The sequence below is a fragment of the Cervus elaphus genome, chromosome 29, assembly GCF_910594005.1.
Source record: "Cervus elaphus chromosome 29, mCerEla1.1, whole genome shotgun sequence".
Taxonomy (NCBI): Eukaryota; Metazoa; Chordata; class Mammalia; order Artiodactyla; family Cervidae; genus Cervus; species Cervus elaphus.
Genome location: NC_057843.1, coordinates 1474229 through 1498362, shown reverse-complemented (window position 1 = coordinate 1498362; position 24134 = coordinate 1474229). Strand labels below are relative to the sequence as shown.

General features: G+C 38.6%; 1 protein-coding gene across 3 annotated transcripts in view; it reads right to left on the bottom strand.

The window, feature by feature from the left end:
* The window catches only part of MFSD14B (major facilitator superfamily domain containing 14B), a 121425-nt gene that overhangs the window by 83995 nt on the left and 13296 nt on the right, over positions 1-24134 (bottom strand). The window lies entirely within an intron of this gene.

Sequence of the window (24134 nt, the reverse complement as noted above, 5' to 3'; positions counted from 1 at the left end):
GTTGCATGAGAGGCAGACAGGGAGTCAACACTAAAAAGCTTCAGGGGCAGCATAGATGATTTAAAATGATAGGAGCTGGGGGAGGAACAATAAGCATTAGGTCAAATCTGAAAATACACTTTGATATATAAAGGTGTCAAAATCTAACTTTCTGTTTCTCTTTTGTTTTAAAACTGTGCCTATTCTGCTAATTTCCTTCAGTTTATGACTTCTGGAGATAAAATCTAAAAGTCTACTGGATTAATGTTCTTTGACTCTGTGACAATGGTTATTACAAGGTCAAGTGCTTTATCAGCATTTTGTAATAACTGGAAGTGATATTTACAAAAGACTCTGTAAAAATCCCCATTATTCCCATACTTTTCATACTTCAAAAGGTAAAAGCATATCTGGCATTGTTTAATTAGAATCTAACCATGAGTAAATGATCAAATTCAGATTATGAGACATATATAAGATAACCGGCCTGGTCTCCTTAAAAATGTCAATGTCATAAAAGACCAAAGTAAAGGTAGGAGACTAGTACAAATTAAAGGAGACAAGTCATGACAACCAAATGGGGGATCCCGAACTGGGTCATGGATAAAAAGGAGACAAGAGGAAAAAATTTGAATATGTAATATATATTAGATAATCATATGGCATTAATGTACTGCAACTTATGGCTATCAAATGATTTATCAGAAAAGAAGGTACATATATACTTTCTAAAGCAAACATCACAAAATTTAATTTTCTTAATTGTTGAGCCTTGATGAAGGGAGTGACTATTCATTTTACTATTCTTCTAATTTTTCATTGCTTTGAAAATTTTCAAAATTTTCAGGCCAAGAACAATTGTTATTAAAAATCCAAACTTGTAAATTTCTAGATTTTTGCAACAACTAATAATAAGTAGTTTTAAATGCCACTTAAATAAGACATTTGCAAAACAGAAAGCATTTTACAAAATTTTAAAAACAAAAAAGGACCATTTAAGCACCAAACAATTAAAACAAAAGAAGATCTTTATTATAACACAACCTTTAAAGAAGGTTTTGAAACTGGAGGGTAGAGGGCACAACCTTTAGAAGAATGGCATAGCCTAGGATATATAGAACATAAACTGGTTAGAATCAACTAGGTCTCCTGAGAAAACTACGTGCGGGTCAAGAAGCAACAGTTAGAACCAGACATGTAATGACTGGTTCCAAATTGGGAAATGAGCATGACAAGACCACATACTGTCATCCTGCGTATTTAACTTACATACACACAGAGTACACCATGTGAACTGCCAGGCTGGATGAATCACAAACTGGAATAAAAACTGCAGGGAGAAATACTAACAACCTCAGATATGCAGATGATACCACTCTAATGGCAGAAGGTGAAGAGGAACTAAAGAGTTTCTTGATGAGGGCGAAAGAGGAGAGTGTAAAACTTAAAACTCAACATTAAAAATACTAAGATTAGGCATCCAGTCCCATCATTTCATGGCAAATAGAAGGGGATAGAGTGGAAGTAGTGACAGATTTTATTTTCTTGGGTCCGAAAGTCACTGCAGATAGTGACTGCAGCCATGAAATTAATAGACACTTACTCCCTGGAAAGAAAGCTATGACAAATCTAGACAGCATATTAAAGAGCAGAGACATCACTTTGCCAACAAAGATCTGTATAGTCAAAGCTATGTTTTCCCAGTAGTCATATAAGGATGTGAGCTGGTCCATAAAGAAGGCTGAGCATCCAAGAATTGATGCTTTCTGGCTGTGATGCTAGAGAAGACTCTTGAGAGTCCCTTGGATAGCAAGGAGATCAAACCAGTCAATCCTAAATGAAATCAACTGTGAATATTCATTGGAAGGGTTGTGGCTGAAGCTCTAATACTTTGGCCACCTGATGCAAAAAGCCGACTCACTGGAGAAGAACTTGATTCTGGGAAAGAATGAAGGCAAAAGGAGAAGAGGGCAGCAGAGGATGAGATGGTTAGATAGTATCACTGACTCAATGGACATGAATCTGAGCCAACTCCAGGAGACAGTGGAGGACAGAGGAGTCTGGAGAGCTATAGTTCATGGGGTCACAGACTTGGACATGATTCAGTCTGTCTGTCACTGAATTCTTTCTGTGACACAGCATTAAGAATCCAAGCTTCATTAAGTCCTGAGCCTAGGTGTGGGATCTCAATTAAAACAGAGGTGGGTTCAAGTCCCATCTGAGTTGTAACTGAACCAATTATAGAGTAGCTTTTCATCCTAGCTACTTCATCTCCTGCAAGGTAGCCAGAGCAACCATTTAAATGTAAACTGATCCTCTTCTCCACCCTCCCTGGGTCCTACTGCACTGAGTCACACATCTGACACGTCCAACACGGTCCTACACTTCCCTATTTCCTTTGTTATCTGCTATGGTTTTCTACAAGATGTCTAACAAACTTCATTTACTGTCTACCTCCCCTAGACTGGAAATATAAAAAAATGCCATGAAGGAAATGGATTTTTAAAATCTGTTTTGTTCAGAGATGTACTCCAAATAGTACAACCCACTATAATAAGCCCTCAATAAAATGCACGTGAGAGGGAAGGAGCTCTTTGGAAAAATAACGGTTTTTCTCTGGTCTCTTAAACCACAAAATCTAGAATTTAGAAAAAATGACCCCTATTCCTCAAAGACATCGTATGGAGAGGATAAAAAGGAGAACCACATACTACATTAGTATTCAGAGTAAAACAAATTTGAGCAATACTAACCAAAAGCAACATGTGGACTTTGGGTTTTGACTAACGGGAAAAATTGAGTCAACTGTGAGGTAAAATTCACATTTTAAACCAAGATAAGAAAACCTTAAACATAAAAAATTTTCTCTGCCCTCTGGCCTCCCCTCTCCCCACTGTTGATAGTTTATCTGCCTTATGCATCAACCAAACCTTTCCCATCAGTAGAAATTTCCCCTCATCCACAAATGGCAACATTCTCCTAAGACAACACCTTAAATATAACATTCTTTCTTGAAAAGAGGTCACATGGCTCTCAGATATGGATTGTGTAAGCTGCCAATAATCTGTTAGTTGATGTATAGCCCTGTCTCAAAAACACTGGATATAAATGTGTCTTGACCTCTGAAGAAGTGTAGTGATATAACTGTGTGTGGACCAAACGATTTTCAGAGTTTTCTGACATGCTCCTCCTGGTTAAAAACCTCAAGTTTAGCTCAAACAAAAATTTTCATTTCTTTCTTAGATCAATTAATTTTCCATCAACCCAATCATAGAAATTTGAAAATAGAATAGGTATTAAGTGATACTCAAGACTTATACTCATCATAATAATGGTACTGAAGACTTCGTTAAGTCCTTAAATCTTAGAGTCACAAACTAATGTATTAAAATTTTAAAACAGAAGGTATCTGTAAACTGTTTTAAAATCTACAGAATGAAAACAAAAGCAGAAGTAATGATAAAAATAAATTTTAAAAAGTAAACAGCTTATATGCATTTACTAATAATTTCCAAATTATCTAGGTTTAAATTACCCACTCCCACACTGCAAAGAATCTATTCTCAAAATGTGGATGAATATATGTCAACAAATTGCATAACTATCCTTGTAAATCATTCATTTTATCAATCATCATGCACACAAGAATTTTTAAAAAAGCAAATAAAAACACCCCAAAACCTCTGAAAACTGCTCACTCTAGGAAGCAAAGGAGGGTCATTCTATTTCTCATTTACAGTTTCTGAGGTTTAGTGTAGTACTTTTCCCCAGGCAAGCTCTATTTATGAAGACCACTGGGATAGAGATCTACGTGGCTACAATGCTAATTAAATATAAAAACAGACACTCAATTTGTGGGCATATATCATTAGACAATTAGACAACCCATCTTTTGTTCAAATATTAAATGTTTATATCTGTCAGTTAGAAACTGTTTAAATTAACATCTCTTCTAAAATGCAAACACTATTTCATCTCTATGTAAACTACTTTAATTATTATTCATGCCTAAGCAAATACGAATGTGGCTTGACAGCCAGGCCTTGATATAGTGGGAATTTTGTATGGGCAACTGCATAGGAGATGGTGACAAAAATAAATCTGCTTTCCTTCCAATTCTTCCTTAAGTTCTCCGTGGCTAGTATGCTGATGAAAAAAGCAGCACGTGCTTCTTTAAATTATGAGCTAATTAGAAACAATTTACTAAACTTTTAACTAATTATTTCCAGTTGAGCATGATGTAGCAAAGCCTTTCTGGGTCAGTTCAATGTCTCCCCTCCCTCTCCATTTTCAATCATCAGTCAGTTCAGTTCAGTCACTCAGTCATGTCCAACTCTTTGTGACCCCATGTACTACAGCACACCAGGCTTCCCTGTCCATCATCAACTCCAGGAGCTTGCTCAAACTCATGTCCACAGAGTCCGCGATGCCATCCAACCATCTCATCTTTTGTCATCCCGTCTCCTCCTGCCTTCAATCCTTCCCAACATCAGGGTCTTTTCAAATCAGTCAGTTCCTCGCATCAGGTGGCCAGCTATTGGAGTTTCAGCTTCAGCATCAGTCCTTCCAAAAAATATTCAGGACTGATTTTCTTTAGGATTGACTGATTGGATCTCCTTGCAGCTCAAGGGACTCTCAAGAGTCTTCTCCAACACCACAGTTCAAAAGCATCAATTCTTTGGCACTCAGCTTTCTTTATAGTCCAGCTCTCACATCCATACATGACTATTGGAAAAACCACAGCTGGACTAGATGGAACTTTGTTGGCAAACTCTGCTTTTTAATATGCTGTCTAGGTTGGTCACCACTTTTCTCCCAAGGAGCAAGCGTCTTTTAATTTCACGGCTGCAGTCACCATCTGCAGTGATTCTGGAGTCCCCAGAAATAAAGTCTCTCACTGTTTCCACTGTTTCCCCATCTATTTGTCATGAAGTGATGGAACCGGATGCCAGGATCTTAGTTTTCTGAATGTTGAGTTTTAAGGAAACTTAAATCCCTCTCCATTTTGCCCCTTTATAAATCAGTATAGAACATCTTGAGATATTTTGAAGCACAGGATGAAAAGTATGTGATGTCTTTACACATTCACATCTCTCCCACAGATGATGATCCTGCCTCGACTACTCTTAACTCACTACCCCCTCCAAATCTTTCTTGACACTCCACTCAAGAGTGATCATTCCAAAACACAAATATCATCCCATTAGTCCAGTATGTGTGTATGTGTGTTATTTGCTCAGTCGTGTCCAACTCTTTGCGACCCCATGGACTGTAGCGTGCCAGGCTTCTCTGTCCATGGAACTCTTCAGGCAAGAATACTGGAGTGGATTGCCATTCTCTTCTCCAGAGGAACTTCCCAACCCAGGGATCAAATCCTGGTCTCCTGTCTCACAGGCAGATTCTTTACTGTTTGAGCTACAGGGAAGTCCTGTAGAAGATTTCAAAAAATGAACTACAGATTCTTCCCATTCCTGTACACTAAACCTTTTAACAGTATGCCTGTGCTGTCAATTCCATTAGGTTTATTCCTCCACTTCCTAAGATATGGAGGGGCTTAGCAACTTGATCTAACCAACATATATCAGCTAAAGTAACAACACAGACCTCTGATGAAGGCCTCCAGAGGCCTTCAAGACTGCAGAGAAATCCCATCTAGGCATACAAGGATGAGAGCATGAGGCTCTCCCTATGAGGCTGTCTCGATCAACCAAGGGCCTGATACAGGGGCAAGGCCAGCTGAGATCATCCAACTCCAATCAAGCCAGCAGATGACTGAAGAAGTATGAATAACTCCCTCCATTCCTCCAAAACAGAAAAATGCAGTGAAGTACCCCACACTGAGATGAGCTGAAAGTGTTAATCCAAAGAATACTTGTTTTAAATCACTAAATTTTAGGGTAAGTAAAGTAAGTAAAGTCGCTCAGTCGTGTCCGACTCTTTGCGATCCCACGGACTGTAGCCTACCACGCTCCTCTGTCCATGGAATTTTCCAGGCAAGAGTACTGGAGTGGGTTGCCATTTCCTTCTCCAGGAGGTCTTCCCGACCCAACCCAGGGATCGAACCCAGGTCTCCAGCATTGCAGACAGATGCATTTGGGGTAGTTCCTTATAGAAAGCAAATACTAATAGGAATTGACATAACCACCACCCCCTTGCCCTCATGATTAAACTCAAGACTGTTTTAAGTCTCCTCTGTTGCTCCCCAATCTCACCCTTAGTCCAAACATAACTCAATGAAAGATGTGAGATTAAAGAATAACCTCCATCACATCCTTTTTACTTCTATTTTAAAAAGTAGATGGAATAATCATCATATTTATTATAGAGATTTGCGGTTACAAAGAGAAACAAGAATTTCTGAGAAATCATTTTTTGAACACTAAGCTACAAAAAATTAGTTCACAGTAACAGTGGTGGTGGGAGCAGGTGAACGAGGATTATAAATATAATATAAACATGTGAGACAGGCTACAACATGAATGAACCTTGAGGACACTATGTTAAGTGAAATAAACCAGTCACACACACACAAAAACAAATACCTTATGGTTCCACTTATACGAGGTGGAATATAAACATGTGAGACAGGCTACAACATGAATGAACCTTGAGTACACTATGTTAAGTGAAATAAACCAGTCACACACACAAAAAAACAAATACCTTATGGTTCCACTTATACGAGGTATCTAGAGTAGCTTAACATAGGAAACCAAAAGTACAATGGTGGATGCCAGATGGAGTAGGGGGAAAGAGGAAATTGTTATTTACTGGGTATAGTTTACTTTGCAAGATGAAAATGTTCTGTTAACAATGCAAATATACTTAATACTACTGAACTGTACACTTAAAATTTAAGATCTTAATTGTTTTATATGATCTATATTTTACAATTAAAGAAAACTTATATGTACACATATATATGTACATATATATATGCCTGCAATGTGGGAGACCCAGCTTCAATCCCTGGGTCAGGAAGATCCCCTGGAGAAGGAAATGGCAACCCACTCCAGTATTCTTGCCTGGAAAATTCCATGGACGGAGGAGCCTGGGGTTGCAAAGGGTCGGATACAACTGAGCGAGTTCACTTACACACATATATATAGGTAGACTATATATATATATATATATATGTATATATATATATATATATATGCATGGGGATATTCAAAATCATGTAAGAGACCCCCAAGGAGCATTCTTTTCCTCCTTTAGAGAAGACCTGCAAAAGCGGCTGAAACTGAAGGAAAGGAAGCCTGTGTTATTACAGATGATGAGAGGCCCACATGGATTAAGACCTGTTTCTTTCAAACATAAACCCCAAACAGAGACATCCAAGAGCAGCCAAAGGTCTAGACTTGTCTTACAGTTTCCTTTCACACACAGGGTGCTCCAGGGTGCTTACTACAGGAGTTATTTTTTTAATTTAGTGATGATTTTCCTAGCATATTCAAAGTTAGCTTGTAGGTAAATAAAAGGCATGGTCCATAGCATTCTGTTTAAAAGACTGTATATTACCCATTATAGGAAAAGAGTAAGCACTCATTTTTTTCTTTTAATGTGAGGAATTAACATTGTATTGCTAAAGAAAGAAAACAACTTCAACTCTCAGCTCTCTTAATTAAGCCTACTGTGATTCTTTCCTCAGGAGACAGTGCCTAGAGGTTTAATGTCACTCTGGCTATACAGGAGTTTGTAAAAAAGTGAAAATGTTAGTCAACCAGTTGTCTTTGACTCTTTGTGACCCATGGACTGTAGCCTGCCAGGCTCCTCCATCCATGGAATTCTCCAGGCAAGAATACTGGAGTGGGTAGCAACTCCCTTCTGCAGGGGATGTTCCCGACCCAGGGATCAAACCTGGGTCTCTAGTACTGCAGGCAGATTCTTTAGCTTCTGACCACAGGAGTTTGTAAACTAGTCATCAAAACAATACACAATGCAAAACAAGTACTCCCTGGACTTCATTCAAAGCCAGACACAGCAATCAACCAATGAATCACTGCACACATAATTCTAAAAGTTACCTAATGAGCTTAACACAAAGAGCCAAAATATCAAATACATGAAAGGCGTTATTAAGGGAATTACATACTTGGACTTAGTACTTCTATCTTAATGTTTTATATAACAGTAGAGACTAATAAGAGAGTTAAACAGTAGAGACTAATAAGAGTTAACTTTTAGGTAGGTTGATAGAGAGTCCAGGGCCCTTCAGGAAGAGGAGGAGGCAACCCTTTTTTTTTCACATTCTTTCCCCTTAGGCCTCTGAGTTGCTATGGCAACAATCTATTTGCCTAAGACTAACTCTAACCCCAGAGCTAATGATTATACAACAAAACAATGTATCTTACTCAGAAACCTGTTTTTCTTCAAAAACCTATGCCTTTGATTATATGGATACAATATATCCCAACCAGAGACATCTTGTTCAGACACTTGTTTGCCTTGGTTAATCTTGTTTTGATGCTATCTCAAGACGTATGTGAAGGGAGAGGAGGCTGGTAAGACCTTCGCAGCTTTGAGCTACACATACCTTGAGGTACACATAATGCCCCGCTAGAGCATGAGGGTGGCTACTCTCCCACCCCTTTCCAGTGCCTGTTCTCTGAAAGCTCCTCTCTATTCTTTCACTTTAGCAAAATTTCTGCTACACAAAGCTCTGAATGACTGAGGCTGCGTCTTTGGTCCCAGAGTGAATTCTCCTTCGGAGACCACGAATTCAACACCATTCACCATAAGCTATCACTAATGAGTTAATTATCTTTCTGCATTCCTCTTTATGGAAAAGACATACATAAAAACATTACAACTATTACATGAACATACGAAAGTCATAAAACCTTAAGGGAATATATTAATTAATATATGTTCTACTCTCCGTAGGCAATCACAATGCTAGAAATGCATCAATATTTTCACACATGTACATTATAGGTAAAAACATTCTTTTACATAAATGTTAACAGAATATGTATCTTCTTTCTTTCCTTTTAATGACTACCTTAACCTATTTTTCCATGTCACTGTATACAAATTCTTGTTCTCTGTAACCAATACACTATATTCCACTATATGAAAACACCATTATTTTAACCATTCTATGTTGATGGATATCAATGGAGTTTTGTCTTTTTTAATGTTGTTGAAATAATAATTTTCATTTTAAAGATAATTTTAAACCTACAGAAACCAGTAGAGTCTTTGTATATCCCTTATGTGCTTCCCCAAATGTTAACATATTAAATGACTATGGTATCATTATTCAAACCTGGAAGCTAACATCACTACACTACTTTTGGCTAATTCACGAATCTTATTTGAATGCACTTTTTTCCCACTAATTTATTTTTCCTAGTTTAGGATCTAATCAAGGATTTCACACTGCATTTAGTTCTCATGTTTCCTTAGACTTTTCCAATCTGAGATGATTCCTAAGATTTTTATTTTATATTTTCATGATCTTGACACTTTCAAGAAGTATTGGTATACACTTTACCAGTTATTTTGTAGAATGTCCTTCAATTTGAATTTGTCTAATGTTCTCTCATGATTAGGTTAATGATAATCACTAAAAATGTTTATTGAGATATAATCCATATCTCATAAAATTCACCTTTTCATATATTCACAAAGTTTTAAAACCATCACCCAAAAAGAAGTCCCATACCCATGATCAGTCACTCCCCATCTTCTCCTCACCCCATCCCCTGCTAACAATCTAACTTCTTAAATGTGTCTCTACAGATTTGCCTATTCTAGAATCATATATAAATAGAATTCACAAATGGAATCATACAACATGTGTTTTATTGTGTCTTGCTACTTCCATTCAGCATAATATTTTCAAAGTTCATCAATGTTCATTATTCAATTCTATAGCCAAATAATATTCCATTGTGTGAATGTACTGCATTCTGCTTATTCATTTATCAGTTTAATAGACACTTGAGGTCTTTCTACCTTTGGCTATTACAAATAATGCTAGTATAAACACTGATGTACAATTTTTGTAGAACATGATTCTCTTGGCTATGCATTAAGGAGAACTGCTGGGACAATTAATATCCTCTTATATATACAAATGTACAGTATTCTAGGATAAATTCCTAAAAGTGGAATTGTAGGGCCAAAGGTTAAACATACTTTAAATTATAATCAATAAGAAACAATTAAAATAAAAAAGCAATACAAACTGTGAGTGGGAAAAAAAGAAAACAAACCACCTCAGATTACATAGCTAATCAACAAATGTCTCTAACACACATAATGCTTCCTTAAAAAAAAAAAAAAAATCAAGGAAAAGACTAAAAACCAAAGAGTAAGATGGGCAAAAGACAAACTGTTCATAGAATAAGGTCTTATATCAAATAGCCCTTCAACAACTTCATTCATAATAAGAAAACTGCAAATTGAGCTTTACTCAGATAATTTCTCATTGTCAGATCAGGCAAATCTTCCAAAGTTTGACAATATTCCCTCATACTGCTAATGGCATGAAAAATTGTACAATGTGGCAACATCTAGCAAAATTACTTAGATATTTATCCTTCAAAGCAACAATTCCACTTTAGGGATTTGTCCCAAAGACAAAACAGGAATAATATGAGCTGTCATATAGACAGGGCTCTGGAACACTTCAATGGGGCTTCCCCCTCAAGGGACTCGTTCATTCAGTAAAGTACTACCAGAATAGACCATAGTAAATCCACACACTAGAGTATTACACAGTGATTTAAAAAAGCTGTCAACATACTGCTTCAGAGCAATAATCAGAATATGCTGTTAAGTAAAAAAAGCAAGGTATGTACAGTAATTTTTAATCTAAGAGATCAAATACTATCAATACCTATGCACACACATACATTTGCTTATAATAAAAAACAAAACACAGGTGCAAGGAAGCATCCAAAGCAGTATCCAAAGAAAACCAGTTACATACATGAGGAGGGAGAGAAGTGGGGGTGACAGATGGCAGTAAGATTTCATATCTTCTTTTACATAATTGCTTTTGGAACAAAGGATTATCGATGCTTTGAAAGTGAAAGTCACTCAGTCACATCCTACTCTTCAGGATCCCATGGAGCCTGCCTGGCTCCTCTGTCCCTGGAATTCTCCAGGCAAGAATACTGGAGTGAGTAGCCATTCCCTTCTCCAGGGGATCTTCTCAACCCAGGGATCGAACCTGGGTCTCCTGTACCTCAGGCAGATTCTTTACCATCTGAACATAAAACAAAATTAAATCCAAATGAAATAAATCATACAGAACACCTTGTGTATCAAGGTGTTGTTTAGTTGCTTTAAAATACAGAATTTGAACGCACATCCTAAGGATCAAAAAAAATTAAAAAAAAAAAAAAAACCTAAGCTGTTTTAAGGTAATCATGTTGGTACCAGGAACATTGTTTTATTTTCTGAAACTTCAAATGTATCTAGTAGCACACAGTAAATAAGTTACTATGCTATTATCTCTAGGAACCAAGATTTTCATTGTAAGAGAAAAAGATACAAATGTAAAATGAAAGAAGTAAAAATTTGAAATCTTAAATTTGGTTTAAAAATATCAATATAGATTGTGGTATAATTACCTTAAAGGAAAATAGGATTTCCTAATTCTATTCACTGAATAGGTCTACAAAGAAAATGAGCAACCTAACAGGAGTGAACACCTCCTAGAGTACAGATTGTGGTCTTGAAACATCATTTCCCACTAAAAGAAAACTGAAATTTTTGGACAATAAGTTGATTAAAGGTTTTTGGTCAAAAAACATACATAATCTTGGAACACATTTTGCCAAAAGCAAAGATGCTGTAGACAACTACGGTCATATCAGAAGGATTCAGGAACCAATCTAAAGGCCCCCCACCCCGCCCCCCCCGGGGAAGGACTGAGTAAGAAGAGTAGAATCTGCAGAGCTGAAATGTAAGATCTTTGGTGGATGTTGGAAAACTAAGCTATTATTCTGAAAACTGGGAAATGTGGGAAAAAGTGAGAGAAGCATGTACTCCCCTTTTCTACATCTCAGGATAACCAAACACTGATTAGCTAAAGTTCTTTTTAAGAATTTTGATAATGAATGAAAAAGGAATGATTAACATTATCTTCACACTTTGTAAGCTGAATGAAATAGTAAATCCGGGCAATAACTATTAATGGCCTTAAAGTCATTATGTCCCTTCATGAATCACAGCCTTGTCATGGCAATGGGGCTTATGTCATGCAAGGCCATGCAATGTGGATGGGTCATAGCGGAGAGTTCTGATTAAATGTGGTCCATTGAAGGAGGGAATGGCAAACCGTTCCAGTATTCTTGCCACGAGAACCCCATGAACAATATAAGGCAAAAAGATATGACACCAGATAATGAGCCCGCCAGGTCAGATTGTGTCCAATATACTACTGGGAAAGAGTGGAAGACAATTACAAATAGCTCCAAAAAGAATGAAGTGGTTGGGCCAAAGCAGAAATAATGCTCAGCTGTGATGGTGGCTGGTGGTGAAAGTAAACCCCAATGCTGTAAAGAACAATACTGCATAGTGTGGGGAAAAAGCAAATTAGCCAAGATGGTGTGGTCAGGCTCTCCTGCCCCATGCTCCCTCACACGTTATCGCCCCATGTTCTGTAAACAATGACCCTGCACAATTACGGAACATCTGAGATCACTTACAGCACTGCACATGTGCATCACGAGGCACTTGCTTGGTCATGGGCTATTCTGTGTGCTACACCAGTAAAAACTTTACTTGGGAAAGCCCTGAAGGGTTGTGTGCAGTTACGCTGTGTTCTGTCTAATGCTATGGCTGCTGCACCAGCCAGGAGAGAATAAATGCATCTGCAGTTCCCATGGACCCTAGCATTTTCTTCCAGCCTCTTAGCACGCACCTTGCCTATCATGGGTTCAGCGAACAATGCAGACAGTACGAACAGGATGAGCAAGACAGCTGGCACTGTGAGCAGGATCAGCAGTACACAGAGGAACCTGGAATATTAGGTTAGTCAACAAGAGTCTGAAATACAGTACTTGGCTGCAATCTCAAAAATAATGGAATGGTCTCAGTTCATTTCCAAGGCAAACCATTCATCATCACAGTAATCCAAGTCTATGCTCCAACCAAGGATGTTGAAGAAGTTAAAACTGAATAGTTCTATGAAGACCTATAAGACCTTCTAGAACTAACACCAAAGAAGATGTCCTTTTCATCAAAAGGGACTGGAATGCAAAAGTAGGAAGTCAAGAGATACCCAGAATTATAGGAGAGCTTCCCTGGTGGTTCAGATGGTAAAGCGTCTGCCTGCAATGCAGGAGACCCAGGTTTGATCCCTGGGTTGGGAAGATCTCCTGGAGAAGGGAATGGCAACCCACTCCAGTATTCTTGCCTGGAGAATCCCACGGACGAAGGAGCCTGGTAAGCTACAGTTCATGGGGTCGCAAAGAGTTGGACACGACTAAGTGACTTCACTTCACTCACTTACTTGGCCTTGGAGTAAAAAATGAAGAAGGGCAGAGGCTAACAGACTTTTGTCAAGAGAACACACTGGTCATAACAAACACCTCTTCCAACAAAACGAGATACAACCCTACACAAGGACACCACCAAATGGTCAATACAGAAATCAGATTGATTATATTTGCAGCCAAAGATGGAGAAGCTTTGTACAGTCAGCAAAGTCAAGGCCTAGAGCTGACTGTGGCTCAGATCTTAAATTGAAGAAAGTAGGGAAAACCAGTAGGCCATTCAGGTACAACCTAAATCAAATTCCTTATGATTATACATGGAAGTGATGAATAAAGAGATTAGCCCTAGTGACCAGGGTGCATTAAGAACTGTGGACAGATTCATAATGTTGTGCAGGAGTCACTGACCAAAACATCCCAAAGAAAAAGAAATGCAACAAGGCAAAGTGGTTATCTGAAGAGGCTTTACAAACAGCTGAGGAAAGAAGAGAAGTGAAAAAGCAAGGGAGAAAGGGAAAGATATACCCAACTGAATACAGAGTTCCAGAAAACACCAAGGAGAGATAACAAGGACTTCTCACAGGAACAGTGCAAAGAACAGAGGAAAATGATAGAACAGGAAAGACTAGATATCTCCTCAAGAAAACTGGAGATATCAAGGGAATAGATCATGCAACGGTGGGTATGATAAAGGATAGGAATGGTAACGAACTAACAGAAGCAGAAGAGATTAAAAAGAGATGGCAAGAATATACAGAAGAACTATACACATAAGGTCTTAATGACCCAGATAACCATGAAGCTGTGGTCGTTCATCTAGAGCCTGACACCCTGGAGTATGAAGTCAAGTGGGCCTACGGATGCATTACTACAAACAAGGCTAAGGATAGTAGAGGTACTAGAATTCCAGCTGAACTATTTCAAATACTAAAAGATGATGCTATTAAAAGTGTTACGCTCAGTATGTCAGCAAATGTGGAAAACTCACCAGAGGCACTGGAAAAGGTCAGTTTTCATTTCAATCCCAAAGAAGGGCAATGCCAAAGAATGTACAAAGTACCATACAGACACACTCATTTCAAATGAGTTAGGTTATGCTCAAAATCTTCCAAGCTAGGCTTCAGCAATAGATGAACCAAGAGTTTTCAGATGTACAAGTTGGGTTTAGAAAAGGCAGAGTAACCAGAAATCAAATTGCCAACATTCATTGGATCACAGAGAAAGCAAAGAAATTTCAGAAAATCATCTACTTCTGCTTCATTGACTATGCTAGTCTTTGTGTGGATCACAATAAACTGTGGAAAATTCTTAAAGAGATGGAATATCAGACCACATTACGTGTCTCCTGAGAAATCTGTATGCCGGTGAAGAAGCGACAGTCAGACCCATACATGGAACAATGGACTGGCTTGAAATTAGGAAAAGAGTACTACAAGGTTGCTTATTGTCACCCTGTTTATTTAACTTGTATGAGGAGCATATCATGAGAAATGCTGGGCTGGGTGAATCAAGATTGCTGGGAGAAATATCAATAACCTCACATAGGCAGATGATACCATTGTGATGGGAGAAAGTGAAGAGGAAGTGAAGGGCTCTTGACAAGGGTGAAAGCAGAGAGTAGAAAAAGCTGGCCTAAAACTCAATGTTCAAAAAACTAACATCATGGCATCCAGTCCCATCACTTCATGGCAAATAGATGGGGAAAAAGTAAAAATAGTGATAGTTTTTATCTTTATTTCCTTGGGCTCCAAAATCACTGCACATGGTTACTGCAGCCATGAAATTCAAAGACCTTTGCTTCTTGGAAGGAAAGCTACAACAAACCTAGACAGAGTATTAAAAAGCAGATACATCACTTTGCCTACAATGATCAGTACAGTCAAAACTATGGTTTTCTCAGTAGTCATGTATGAATGTAAGTGTTGGTCCATAAAGAAGGCTGAGTGCTAAAGAATTGATGATTTCTGTGATTTCGAATTGTAGCGCTAGAGAAGAATCTTGAGAGGCCCCTGGACTGCAAGGAGATCAAACCAGACACTCCTAAAGGAAATCAACCCTGAATATTCACTGGAAGGACTGATGCTGAAGCTGAAGGTCCAATACACTGAGCACTCAAAGCAAAGAGGCGATTCACTGGAAAAGACCCCTGATGCTGGGAAAGACTGAAGGCAGCAGGAGAAGGGAACAGCAGAGGATGAGTCGGCATCACTGACTCAATGGACATGAGTCTGAATTAACTCTGGAAGATAATGAAGGACAGGGAGGCCTGGCGTGCTGCAGTCCATGGGGTTGCCAAGGGTCGGACATGACTGAGCAACTAAACAACAACAACAGAGTCATTTGGTAAAAGTAAACAAAGCATTTCACAGGGGAAGAAACAGACTAATATCTGAAACCTGACCATTCATAACATCACTAAGAGAGTCAAAGATTATTTCTTGCATGATGTGATAGAACAAGAAATAATACACCTTATAAATTATTCTTTCCAAAATCAAATGAAACAAACAAAAGCTTGGAAGCAATTCAGGTGATATTTAAAGGCCTGTTTACACAAAATTTAGGTGAAAAAGAGATAATGTTTCAGGAACAAGATGGCAGAGGAGAAGGAAGGCGTGGAGTACATCTCTCTCCACGGATACATCAGGAATACACCTTCGACACAGAAGTGCATGCAGAACACCAGCTTAGAGGGGACAGGAGTACCTGACCAGCAGACAAGAATATATAGAACTATGCAAAAATCGGTAGAATGAATGAACTAGGGGGAAAAACAGGAGTGTTAGTAGGACTGGACCTGCCTTCGGCGGGTGGGGGAACTGAAGCAGGGATCCGAACACCACATCAGGGTAACTGTCTGAGTCAGAGGAGAAACATTTAGGGCTGAGAGTGAAAACCTGATCTGTGGCAGCCTAAATGCAATGAGAATCAGACTGTCCTTGCCACAGCCATACATACCCTGGACAGGGACGCAGGTGCCCTAGAAGGCACGGTGGCTGGGGGCTGGAGTTTAGGGATTCTGGAGCAATCCAGGGAAAGGGCTGCTGTTGACTGCGCAGAGATGGACAGCGGGGATGTGAGGAAGGAGCCTGTGGTGGGACATGCCTGCAGAGGAAAACCATGCAGCCATGGAAGCAAGGCGATAATGCTGAGTCACGCGCTGGGCGTGGAGCCATCACCATAGCCTGTCTCCCCGCAAACATCAGCATCGGCAGCTGAACAACATAAAGGCTGGCCCATCAACTGTCTGATAGGGCGAACCACAGAGTAGGACCCCACCCAGCGTGCCCCGTTAAGTACCTGACATGTCAGTCTACAGAGGAGGACTCCAGCCAGGGGGACCCCTCTATGTGCCTGACACGACAAAAAACAGAGAAGGATCCCTAGCAAGGGAACCCTCTAATTACCTGAACGGGCAGGGGTGCAGAGAAGACTCACCTCAGAGGCCTTCTGATCACCAGCTACCAGAGGTGCGAAAAAAGACTCTGACAGAGCCATAGCTGCTGAGGCAGAGGCAGTCCTCGTCCCAGCACACTTGGCGTGGCCAGGGTCCCCGCGACCCAAGCAGCTATGCCACCTTCATGCTCAACCTTCACTGGGCCAAAGCTGCCACAGGCAGATACTCTGACGTCTATGCCAGCAAGGCTGCTTCTGTTGTGTCCAACTCTTTGCAACCCTGTGAACTGTGGCCCGCCAGGCTTCTCTGTCGGGGGGTTCTCCAGGCAAGAATACTGGAGTGGACAGGCCAAAACTGGTTGCCGTATCCTTCTAGAGCACCATGTTTCCTGCTGCCTAGCCGCCAACCCCCGAGCGCTGCGAGAGCCCCTGCGCCCCAGGCACCTGCACCACCTCCATACCTGGTCCTCCAGGGCAGCCTCAGGAGCAAACCCCAGTGGACGACCCACATGCAGAGGTGGAAATAAAACCACAACTGAAACCCAGGTGCACTGTGGCTAAGAAAGAAGAGCCAGAACCTTTCCACCAGCTGTACAAGCTGCAGATAAATCCACATGATCAGCTAGGCAGACTCTGTGTCTGTGATATAACAGGACACTGCCAGCTCCCACACAAGAGAGCGCACTAGTTCTGATAGCTGCGGACACCGCTGGCAAGAACACAGAGGGGCAGGGCCAGATGAGAATCTGAGCTGCCCCCACGGCAGGTGCAGAGATCAGCACAGGGCATCCTGGGGAGGGGAGAGGGACGCGACTCCCCGCGGGTGAAAGGGCTCTGACAGCAGTGACTCCAGGAATGTATTTACTATCCTTATGTTTTGACTTGTTCCATAGTTTCCTTTGGATTCTTTCTTCTTTTTCTTTTCTTCCCCCCTCTGTTATAGTTGTTGATTTTATTGGCATGATGAGATCTACTTAACTGTTTGAGTTTTCTTTTGTTAGATTACACTTTTTACTGTTCTTATAAACCTCTGCCTCTATATTGGACTTTTGCAGTTCTGTGGAGTTTTTTATTTTCTTTTCTCTTTTTTAAATTTTAATTTTTAACTTTTTAAAACCTATTATTTTTTTCTACACTTATTCCCTTGTTCCCTTTTCCTCTTGTGGTTATTCTTTAGTGTATATAAATATTCTTAATCTAGTTCTATTTAACTTTACAAGTCTATTCTTTCTTTTCTTTCTTTCCTTTTCCCTGAACATATTTGTTAGTTTTGTTTTCATTTCTTTATTCCCAACTTGGCACCTTGCTTTAGTTTTGTTTTCCAGTTTGTCCTTAGTTTCATTCTTAATTGGTAGATAAAATTTTTGGTTTCCTTTCTTTGCTGGGTCAATTTGTTGTACTTTATTTTTGTTGAACTGTTTTGATTTTGCTTTTGAATGGATATGTTTCTATTTCATTATTTTAATTTTTATTTGCCTGATTTGCAACTGCCATTTGTCTGGGGCCTGATTAAACTTAAAAGTTTTTGTACAGCTAAGGAAGTTATAAGCAAGGTGAAAAGACAACCCTGAGTGGGAGAAAATAATAGCAAGTGAAACAACTGACAAAGGATCAGTTTCCAAAACATACAAGCAGCTCATAGAACTCAATACCAGAAAAGCAAACAACCCAATCAAAAAGTGGGAAAAGACCTATACAGACATTTCTACAAAGAAGACATACAGATGGCTAATAAGCACATGAAAAGATGCTCAACACTGCTCATTATTAGAGAAATGCAAACTGAAAAGGGAACGCTCCTGCACTGTTGCTGGGAATGTAAACTGATACAGCCACTATGGAAGATGGTACGGAGATTCCTTAAAAAACTAGGAATAAAACCACCATATGACCCAGCAATCCCACTCCTAGGCATATACCCTGAGGAAACCTAAACTGAAAAAGAACCATGTATCCCCTTGTTCACTGCAGCACTACTTACAATAGCTAGAACATGGAAGCAACCTAGATGTCCACCGACAGATGAATGGATAAAGAAGTTGTGGTACATATACACAATGGAATATTACTCAGTCATAAAAAGAATGCATTTGAGTCAGTTATAATGAAGTGGATGGACCTAGAGCCTATCATACAGAGTGAAGGAAGTCAGAAAGAGAAAGATAAATATCGTATACTAATGCAAATATATGGAATTTAGAAAAAATGGTACTGAAGAATTTATTTACAGGGCAGCAGTGGAGAAACAGACATAGAGAACAGACTTATGAATTTGGGGCGAGGGGAGAAGAGGGGGAGATGTATGGAGAGAGTAACATGGTAACTTACATTACCGCATGTAAAACAGATAGTCAACGGGAATTTGCTGTGTGGCTCAGGGAATTCAAACAGGGGCTCTGTATCAACCTAGAGGGGTGGGATGGGAGGGGTGTGGGAGGGAGGTTCAAAAGGGAGGGGACATGTGTATACCTATGGCTGATTCATGTTGAGGACTGACAGAAAACAACAAAATTCTGTAAAGCAATTATCCTTCAATAAAAAAGTTAAATAAATTTATAGCTAAAAAAAAGAGATAGTGTTTCATGTAGAATAAGGTGATGAATACATGGGTATATTCATAACAAAATAGTAAAAACACCAAAAATTTATTGTTACCAAAATTTTAAAAAACAACTTGCCACATCAACAGTGCTTGAGAATACCTGTCTCCTCATATTCTAATACTACAAATAAGTTTCACAGTTTCGTTAGACTTTTAAAAATGATTATCTCATTCTATTTTGGATTTCCCTGATTACAAATGAAATTGAGCTTCTTTCCTATGGTTACTAGGCATTTGTATTTTTTTTCTATGAATTGTTTACCTTTTATACTTTTCATTAAAAGTGCAATATATCATATTTATTTACAGGACCCCTTTATGATCAATATAAACAGTTTTCCTGGTGGCTCAGACAGTAAAGATTCTGCCTGCAATGTGGGAAACCAGAGTTTGATTCCCGGGTTGGGTAGATCCCCTGGAGGAGCAAATGGCAACCCACTCTAGTATCATTGCCTGGAAAATCCTATGGATGGTGGAGCCTGGCAGGCCACAGTCCACAGGGTCGCAAAGAGTTGGACATCACTGAGCAATTTCACTAACAACCAATATCAAAGATATTTATATTGTACAACAGTAAGTCAATACCCCTCATCCACTGGCACCCACACCCTTTAAAAAAGACACAAACAAAGAAATCAACAATTCATTGGAGACTTCAATATCCACTTCCAATAATGGATAGAACAATTAGATAAGATTGGCAAATAAACGGATTTCACCAACACTGTACACTAACTAGACATGACAGATACTGAGTATCCTACCCCACTACAGCAGAATACACATTCTTTTCTTGTGCACATGAAAAGACTAAAAAACAAGTCTGAATAAATTTTAAAGAATTAAAAATCACACAAAGTGTATTCTTGACCACAATGAAACCAGAAATCAGTAACACAAACATTTGGAAAATTCATAAATGCAAATATTAATCAACGTATGCCTAAAAGTGATGATGGGTCAAAGAAGAATTCACAAGGCAAGTTACCAAACTATCAGATGAAGGAAAAGGAAAACATAACATATCAAACCTTCTTGAGTGCAGCTAAAGCAGTGTTTAGAGGTAAACTTATAGCTGTAAATGCCTGATAACCGAAGATTTGAACTCAATAATCTAACTTTTCACTTTAAGATACTAGAAAAGAGCAAACACAAAGGGAAAAAAAAAAAAAAAGGCAAGAAAGAATAGATTATAGAAAAAGTAAATGCAATATAGAAAAGCAACAAAATAAAAAGTTGATATTTATGAAAATATCAAAATATTGACAAATCTTTAGCAAAACTAACAAGAAAAAGAGGGAAGACTTAAATTGATAAAATCAGAAATGAAAGAAATGTCACAAGGGATTTACTCAGTACTCAGGCACATGTATGCCAATAAATTGGATAAACGAGTTGTAAGGGGACAAATTCCTAGAAACACAAAATCTACTAAGGCTGAATCAAGAACAGACTATAAAAACAGACCTAGAACTAGTAAGAAGACTGAATCAGTGATCAAAAACCTCCTGACAAAGAAAAGCCCTGAACCTGATGGCTTCACTTCAAACCAAACATTTAAAGAACACCAATCCCTCTCAAACTCTTCTCACAACTGAACACATTTTATGAAGCCTCTCTATGATGACAGCATTACCTGTATAAAGTCAGACAAACACACTTCAGGAAAAGACAACTAGAGACTAGTTTTCCTACATTGTTGATGCAATAGTCTTTAACAAAATACTAGCAAACCAAATGCAGCAGCATACTAAAAGAGCTATATACCACGACCAAGTGAGATGTATTCCTGGAATGCAAAAACAGTTCATATATGAAAAGCACCCAATGAAATACACCACATCAAAATGAAGGGGGAAAAATCTCACATGCTCAACCTCAAATGATGCAGAAAAAGCATTTGACAAAATTAACACCTTTCTATGGTTAAAAACAAAAAATGCCAAAAAACAAGCATCTAAGGAAACTATCTCAATATAATAAAGGGCACATATGCAAAATCCATACCTAACATCAAAATAGTCAAAGGTGGGAAAAATGGAAAAAACTTTTTATCCAAGATCAGGAAGATGCCCACTTTCACAGTTTATATTCAACACAGTAGTGGAAGTTCTAGCCAGAGTAATTAGAGAAGAAAAAAAAAAAAAAACCCATACTGGAAACGAAGGAGCAAAATTACTTCTATGTAAGATGTCGTGATCATTTATGGAAATCTCAAGGAACCTTGAATAGCCAAAAGAAATCTAGAAAAATTAGAACAAACCTGTAGTTCTCACATTTCCTGATTTGAAAACATGTTACTGGGTTAGCTAAAAAGTTCCTTTGGCTTTTAAATTAAAAAATAAAAGACATATTTTTAATTTTCACCATGAACTTTATTGAATAGCATATTCGCCATTTTGTTCCACTACCTTCTGCCATTTTTCAGGCAACTTCAAAACTCCACCATCCAACGCTTTTATCTTTTTGAGCAAAGAACTGCTCCAGGTGCTTTTTACAGTCTTCCAGGGAATTGAAACTTTTTCCATTAAAAGAATTTTATAAATACTGAAATAAATGGAAATCTGGAGGTGCAATGTCTGGCTAATATAGCAGATCAATCAGGACTTCCCAGCCAAGATGTAACAGTTTCTGCCTGGTCATCAAGGAAACATGCAGTCTTGCGTTATCATGATGGAAGAGTATGTGTTTTCTGTTGACTAATGCCAGATGCTTTTTGGTCAAGTATTGCTTTTAGTTTGTCTAACTGGGAGCTGGGCTTGTTGGAAATAATCGATTGCTTTTCCAGAAGGAGCTCATAATAGAAGACTCCCTCCAATCCCACCATAAAACACAACATCACCGTCTTTGGATGAAAACCAGCCTTGGTAGTGGTTCATTTTGCTTGCCCCATAATCTCTTCACTTCTACATTATTGTACACTATCCACTTTTCATCACCCATAACAATTTGTTTTAAAACAGAGTGTTTTCATTATGTTTAAGTAGAGAATCATGTGCAGAAATACAGTCAAGATTTTTTTGGCTTAATTTAGGTGGAACTCAACCATCAAAGTGATTAAAACAACCAAGCTGGTACAAATGGTTTTCAACACTTGATTTGGGTATTTTGAGTATGTCAGCTATCTCCTGCATGACATAACACTGATTGTTCTCGATTAATGTCTTGATTTAATTGCTATCAACTTCAACTGGTTTACCTGACTGGAGCATTGTCCAGCAAATCTCCAGCACAAAACTCTGGAAACTGCTTCTGGTGTATTCAGTTAGTTGCCGCACCCTCTGCATACACTGCACACGTTTTTGTTTTCTTCTTTTGCATTTCAGCTGCATTTTTACCTTTCATGAAATAATGAGGCATAATATGCCCAAAATGTTGTTTTTCCCATCTTCAATATTAAAATGGCTACATAAAAATTCACCAATTTTGGTTTCTTATTAAATGCATGCTGATACAACAGCTGTCACAATAAAATCTAACAAACTTGTTCTAAATGAACTTAAAGACAACTAAGCACTACCAAAGCCATCTTAGGAAAAACCAGAATTAACTTTTTTGCCAACCCAATACAAAAAATAATCAAAACAGTGTGGCGCTGGGATAAAGACAGACATGTACACCAAATCAGTATAAAAGAATCCAGAAATAATCACTTGCACAATGGTCAAATAATTTGCAACAAGGGTGCTAAGACCATTCAATGGAGAAAGAACAGTTTCTTCAATGAACAGTGCTAAGGAAGTGGGATATTCACATGCACAAGAATGAAGGAGACCTTTTTACTTTACATCATGTACAGAAAGGGCTTCCCTGGTGGCTCAGCGGGTAAAGAATCTGCCCGCAATGCGGGAGACCACGGTTCAATCCCAGGGTTGGGAAGATTCCCCTGGAGAAGTGAAAGGCTACCCACTCCAGTATCCTGGCCTGGAGAATTCCAAAGAGTTGGACACGACTGAGTGACTTTCACTTTCACTTTCTCAAGTGCAGAAAACAAACTCAAAATGGATCAATGCCTTGAACATAAGAGCTAAGACTATAAAACTCAGATGACAACACAAAACAAAAGCTTCATGACACTGGACTTGGTCATGATTTCTTGGATAGGACCACCAAAAGAAAAAGCAAAAAAAGGAAAAACAGATACACTGAACTTGATCAAAACACAAACCTCTCCACTGCTCTGTGACAATCTGGAGGGACAAGATGGGGAGGAAGGTGGGAAGTGGGGGGTTCAGGAGGGAGGGGACATACGTGTGCATGTGGCCGATTCATGTATGGCAAAAACCATCACAATGCTGTAAAGTAATTATTGTCCAATTAAAATTTTTTTAAACAGTAATAAAAGAAATCCATATGCTGATAGCCTCACCTACAACTCTAAATAAAAATAACTATTCTAAAAAAAAAAACCAAAAACAAACCACTTGTATTTAGTGTTCTTGTATCAAAGGACATTATTAACAGAAAAGAGACTCATAGGAGAATCTGCAAATCACATATCTGATAAGAGATTAATATCCACAGCATATTTTTTTTTAAAGTCATACAACTCAAGGACACACACACACACACAAATTAAAAATTGGCCAAGAAGAAATAAATACATGAAGGGATGCTCAGTATCACTAATCATTAAGGAAATGAAAACCAAAAGAAAAATGTGATATTACTTTGTGTTTATTAGGATGCCTATGATTGAA